Below are 6,349 nucleotides of genomic sequence, written 5' to 3' on the forward strand. Positions count from 1 at the left end.
TCTCCCATAGCTGTCTCCTCCCCCACCCCCAACATCCTCCTTTGTCTCCCTGAATATGCTGTTTAAGGTGAAAACCTTCGCCATTTGTTGAGAAACTCAGATTCCCTGGTTTCTCCCATGTATACATGTTATTAAACTTGGTATTATTTTCTCCTGCTGACCTGTCTTTTAATTATTTGGCCAGTCATAAGAACCTTAAAGGAAACGGCAGAAGGGGATTCTCCCTCTTCCCCAACAGTGGCATTCAGTCTAGGTCCGTAAATTAAGGAAGTTGGTTATCAAACTTTCAGTGCATGTACCTGCCAACATTGTCTCTCTATCTATAGCGGTTGCTGAGAATCCATGATTAGTGGCTGTCTCCACCCTAAATACCTCTTATATTGGCCCTTCATGGGCTTCTAAGATGTCTACATTGTATTCCCTTCAGAGAAACTCATTTTTAAAATAAAATTGCTGTGAGGTAGGTGAGATATTGATGGCTGTTAAAACCCTAGTAAAGATCAGTTGATTCAGTCAGTTAATCACGTACTGTAGTGTTGAGGATGTCGGGGGAAGAGGGAGAATCTCCCTCTGCCCTTTCCCTTAAGGTTCTTCTGGCTGGCCAAATAATCAACAAGACAGGTTAGCAGGAGAAAATAATACCAAGTTTAATAACATGTATACATGGGAGAAAGCAGGGACACTGTGTTTCTCCACACAATAGCAGAAATTCTCGTCTTAAATATCATTTTCAGCCAATGACAAAGGAGGATTTTGGCGGTGGGGGGAGTCAGTTACAGGAGATTACCACTAAAGCACAGTAAACAAGAGTAAGGTTTATTATGTAGCTCAAGGCCTCACCTTCCACATTGATAAGTCACTAGAAATGAGCTCATCCCCCTCTCTTCTCCAAACAGAGAGGGAGATACCTTTACAAATGGAGATTTCCCTTATAAATGTAAATGATTGTCTGGCAACTCTTCGCAGGGTCATCCAGAGAATGTGGCCAGAGAGACAGAACTTCTGATAAGAGGGGCTTGTTGGTGCCTTTCCTATTGTAACATTTACCCTACGTTATCTTTACAGCCATCATGATAGATCTGTTCCAGGAAGGAGCCACCATGTCAAATTCTTTAGGCAGTTAGTGGGGGAGGTCAAATGTCCTCAGAGAAAACAACCAAGGTAAAGAGATAGATTTCAGGGTGGCCAAATCTTGATCTCCCACAGTCCCGCCTTTGAAACTAAAAGTTTCACAGTCCTTTTGAAACTTAAAGAAGTTTCATAGTCCAGAAGCTGAGTTGGTAGATTGTTTCATCTCACTGAACCCATTTCTTAGTCCTGATAATAGATCCGTTCAATTAAGTTCCTTTTGGAAGGTGGTGATGCAGGTGGGCTCTCAAGGTTATGCCTAATTGTGGAAGCAAGCAATCAAGTATTTAATAGAAGCATTTCTGTGTAAACGAAAGAAAACCAAGGTTAATGGTTAGAGTAAGTTGTAAAGCAGTTTTTGAGTTCAGAGGACAGCCAGTGAAGAAGAATTTTAGATGTCAGCGTCAAAGCATCTTTTGCAGTTTAAAATGTCTCTGATGATGTCATCAAGTAATCTCTTAAGTTTGTATCAAGTCCATCAGCTTCAGTTTGTAAGGCTTCAGGAAAAAGGGCAGGTTCAGTTTTCAGTGATTTTAAATGAAAGTGATGGAAAAAAATCAAAAACGTTAGTTTGGATATCTGTAGCCAGATATTTCAGGAGACTAGAAGAAATCAGGATCCAGTCTAGTCAACAGATATAAAACAAAAACCTCAAAAGACAACAAAAGTAGGATCTAATATCCACAAATGTATACTATAGTTTTTACTGAAATATAATTTTTCTCTCTAAAATCACCCTCATTTTTATTAAGATAGCCAAATTAAAACTAACTAGTTTGCAAAATAAGTCTAGTTCCAATAGAGTTGGCCCAATTATTTACATAAGTACAGCAAGAATAGCAATTGATCACATAGGCTCTTTTAAATCTGCTTTGCTGGAACTTTTTATAAGGAATCTCACATTGAACTTCAAAGGCCTCTCGAGGCCAGGAAAGCCAAGCCAAGGATTTTGTCATCAGACGTTGCCTGCAATACCTACAGATTTGGGTGAATTCCTCTCTTCCGAGGTTCCCCCAAAATATTTTGAGGTTCCTTGTACCTGCCAGGTAAGTGACATTCTTTACTTATCCTGCTAAGTGCTGCTTGGAACATAAGGTACCAGGCCAATATTTCCACGTGGCTTTATTCCATAAAGTCGAATCTTCATTCCTCAAAAGCTGTATGGTTATATCGCAAATATGATGTTCCAGTCACAGCCTTGGTAATATAACCAGTGTTTCCAATTGTGTCCTGTTATAAGGAAAACAGATTCTTATTGAACTTATGCAAATAACTATATTGCCATGAAAACAACAATACTCACTCACTAAGAGTTTCCAAATTCGAGGGATCAGATAGAGAGAAAAAGATAAATATTTCAATTTTACTTACAAAAATATCATTTACTAAATTGCTGTAAGTCATAGCTAGCTCAGGAGAAAAGAGAAAAAGTTTTCCTTAAATCTGAAAAAACAAAACATTAAAAATTCAGCAATACTTCAAATGAAATATCATAAAAATTATAATCATCTTTATCAGTATATTTAGTCCTTTGTAATCCATTCTTGATCCTAATCTTTTTGTTAGCAGCTTCATGAAGTCAGTTTCTCCATCAGATTTCTGTAATTTTTTACCAAGTTCAGTTTTATGATCAGAAAGTTTGTCAGAAACTTGTGTTCTAGAGTAAGTGTTAAAGTCCTTTCTATGAACTTCTCTGAAGATGAAACATATTTTGCAAAAGCATTAGTGCAAAGAAATAAGTCTGTAAACAACAAGACTTCAAAATGGCAATTGACAAAAGAAATTTGGTTAATTTTGTGACATATAACACTTTAAAATAATAATAACCAGAATTATGACTGATAACCAGGACAGATCAGAATTTCAGTAATGTTATACAATTTTAAAACGCCTATATCAATAACATTAACCCACAAAATACCACCTAAGCAGGCTTATCATCACTTGTCTGACAATGCTTTCCATGTAATTTAACATACTGAATAAGCCTAATAAGTTTAGTATCTTTCCTCTTATAGGAAGAGAGCAAATTTCTTTGAGAAGTTCCAGGGCCCTTTGAAAATTCTCAAAGAAAAAAAGTCTTATTTTAAGATATGAATTTTGGGGAGCTTGTCAAAAATATAAAAAGTCAAAGCAAACATAGCATTAACAGTCCAAAAAGCCTTAATAGAGAGACCTCAGTCTTTTGAACACAGGAAATTATTTTAACAGGTTTTTTTTTTTTTTTTTTGGTAGACTTTCTCAAAGGTAAAGAAAAATCTTTTATAACCTCTTTATCAAGTTTAAGCAAATTATCTTTTTACGAGAAATTTCAATTTTGCACCAGCTTACTTCTGCTATTAAAACTCATTTACTTAATTAAATTCATTTCAATCTTAGCCAACTTGACCATGCAAAAACTCCTTTTCCAGAATTCCTCTTCCACAAACCTTCTATAACTTTCTTTTTACATTCAGAATTTGTCCCATGTCTTTCTTTTCCCTTCTAGTACTTGAGGACAAATTTATCTTTCTTAACCAACCAAACAAAATATTTCCATTCTTTGTTCCTTCTTTATATATCTTACTTTCCTTGTACACAGACATATTTTTCTTAATTTTTAATCACATATACTAATTAGAAATTTTAACCTTTAGAAACCTCAATTTGTAAGTAAAAACTAAACAAATATAAACTTTCTTTTACATTAGTATCTTGTGGCTTGGAAAATTTATAAACACTTCATAACTTCTAGAAACATGTTACTTTATAGTATAATCTTTTAATAAAACACATGTTTACCAATAGACCCAAAACACCTTTTAGTTTTCCTGCAATGAAAAACCAAAAGTAGACAAACGTACATTTAACAATCAATGTCTAATATCTTATCTTATTTGGAAATGATGATACTCAGTGAATTTTTTTTTATAAAATTTAGCAAAACTCTAAAGCTTTAAATCACCAAAAAGAGTTTGGAAGCAGTAACTACCATAACACATAATTATTGTTTAAAGTTCATCCAACGTTTATCTTTTTCACAACTATTTACTTGTTCCCAATAATTATTTAGATTGCCTATAAGACTTCATAAGACTTCAGATAAACTTAGCCATCATTTAAATTACTATTTTTGTTAACCAGTTCTGTAATAGAAATAACATCAGTCTTTTCCTACAAAATTTCATGCAATTTTCATCAATTCTTATACCTTTAAACATAGTTATCATTAAGATTTTTATCAATAGGTCTTGGTCTTATAATTTTGGACCAGGGGAGCATTCCCAGTCAGACATTTTAAAACATACTCAGGCAAGGTTGATGTAACCTCTTTATATAAAATTAGCTCAAACATTCCAACCTTTATAATCTTATCAACACTTACACTTTTACATGTTTTCAATTCAATTGTAACCTGAGTCAAGGTCTTAAGGCTAGTCAAATTTTTTTCCTTCCTTTTTTTTGGCCTTTTCTTAGGTACCAAATAAATAATTATGTGAGAGCTCTCAAAACATTTTTTTTCCCCCAATTTAGAAGTTTTTCCAATTCAAAGGATCCGTCGTCTGGCCATTGATGAGTAGGATCTTCATTTGTATATTTATTCCAATAGTGACTCGAACCAATAAGCCTTTTTAAGGAAAGACCCGGAGGTAACTTTCCACGCTTAGAATAAGTCTACCATGGATGCAAGAGGCGTCCCTGGTGAGGGCGCAGATAATGTAACCCCCATGATCCACAGAATTTACTCCCAAAGATATTCAGAAAAAGTAAAGATCTTCGTTGCACAGGCGGTAAGGATGGTGTAGTGAAAATGGTGTCTCCGGTCTCCCACAATAGTGTGGGACGCCTCCAGTCAAAGACCCACTAATCTGTGACACCGGGCAGGCGATACTGGAATGGGATTTTCCCAGCACTAACAAGCAACGATGGTTAAGACGACAAAAGCCCTTATGGACTGGGCCTTTTATGACAAACTCCCCTGAGAGCTTGGCACAGCCGGACAAAGAGACAGTTCGGAACCCCAGTCTACTCAACTGGCCACCAACGTGCACCCCAGTAAATGCACCTTCTGTATGGTGGAGACCAAAGAGAATATTCTCACTGGTCACAAAGCCAAGTTTTCTCAGGACACAGAACAAGACAGAAGGAAAAACCTCATTCGGTTTTTTTTTTTTTTTCTGTGCACAATGGCAGCTTTAGCCAAGCCTTAGGTCTCTTGGAGCCAGAATAATACCTAGAGGGGGAGGTGCCGCGGGGTTGGGAACTGTGTGCTTTACAGAGTACCTCGTCGTTGCACGGACATTTTCTTGCAGTTGGCGGGGGACCTGTGTCATCTACCCCGTTCCGTGACCCAACTTATCCTGACACGGGAGTCTTCTGAAAGTGGCGAGCGCCCTAATGGCTCTTAACTGCTCGACCCGTGCCCACCAAATTTGCGGCCTTTTTGGCTTCCAAGATGCCCTCGGCAATGGCCTTCACTTCATGTGCATAATAACCCACAGCAAAGTTTGTAGATGCCGGTCTGGTGAGAGCCGCAAACTCACCAGTCTGTGGGGCCGGCCCGGACAGCAGGCTTATAGGGCCTATGCCTGCGTCCTACCCTATGGTATTTCCTTCTTATGACAAAAGACAGAGACAAAAGAGAAAAACAGAGACTACCTCTGGGAGGAAAAGGGATCAAGATCATAACCAAGAGTACTCTACCAAATTTAAACCAAGAGTCACTAAAAGCCCAAGCAACTAGTTTCCCAAATATTTTCTCCTGCCAATCTAAATTTAGAAAGAGAAAAAATTCTCACCATTTCTTTCCGCCGGACTCCGCAGATAGAGATTTGGGGAGGCTGACGTGGTAAGAAGTCTTGCCTTTTGCCAGCTTTCGTCAGGCGTTCCCGTATCTCATCATCTGCAGTAGTCCAGGGAGAAGGCAGGTCTTCCAGCCAGAGAAGGCAACTTGCCAGCCTGTGCTTCTCCTGGCTGGCTCGCCAAAACTGTCGGGGGAAGAGGAAGAATCTCCCTCTGCCCTTTCCCTTAAGGTTCTTCTGGCTGGCCAAATAATCAACAAGACAGGTTAGCAGGAGAAAATAATACCAAGTTTAATAACATGTATACATGGGAGAAAGCAAGGACACTGCGTTTCTCCACACAATAGCAGAAATTCTCGTCTTAAATATCATTTTCAGCCAATGACAAAGGAGGATTTTGGCGGTGGGGGGAGTCAGTTACAGGAGATTACCACTAAAGC

General features: G+C 37.8%; 1 long non-coding RNA gene across 1 annotated transcript; it reads right to left on the reverse strand.

Moving 5' to 3' along the window:
• Positions 1-626: 626 nt before the first annotated feature.
• On the reverse strand, positions 627-5,899 carry LOC147915287 (uncharacterized). The gene is made up of 2 exons (XR_015554300.1): positions 2,500-5,899; positions 627-2,358 (listed from the first exon to the last, which is right to left on the reverse strand). It is a non-coding gene; the product is annotated as an uncharacterized LOC147915287 (long non-coding RNA).
• Positions 5,900-6,349: the final 450 nt, after the last annotated feature.

The sequence above is a fragment of the Ceratotherium simum genome, chromosome 14 (genome assembly GCF_057802395.1).
Source record: "Ceratotherium simum simum isolate JZ-2026a chromosome 14, ASM5780239v1, whole genome shotgun sequence".
Classification (NCBI taxonomy): Eukaryota; Metazoa; Chordata; class Mammalia; order Perissodactyla; family Rhinocerotidae; genus Ceratotherium; species Ceratotherium simum.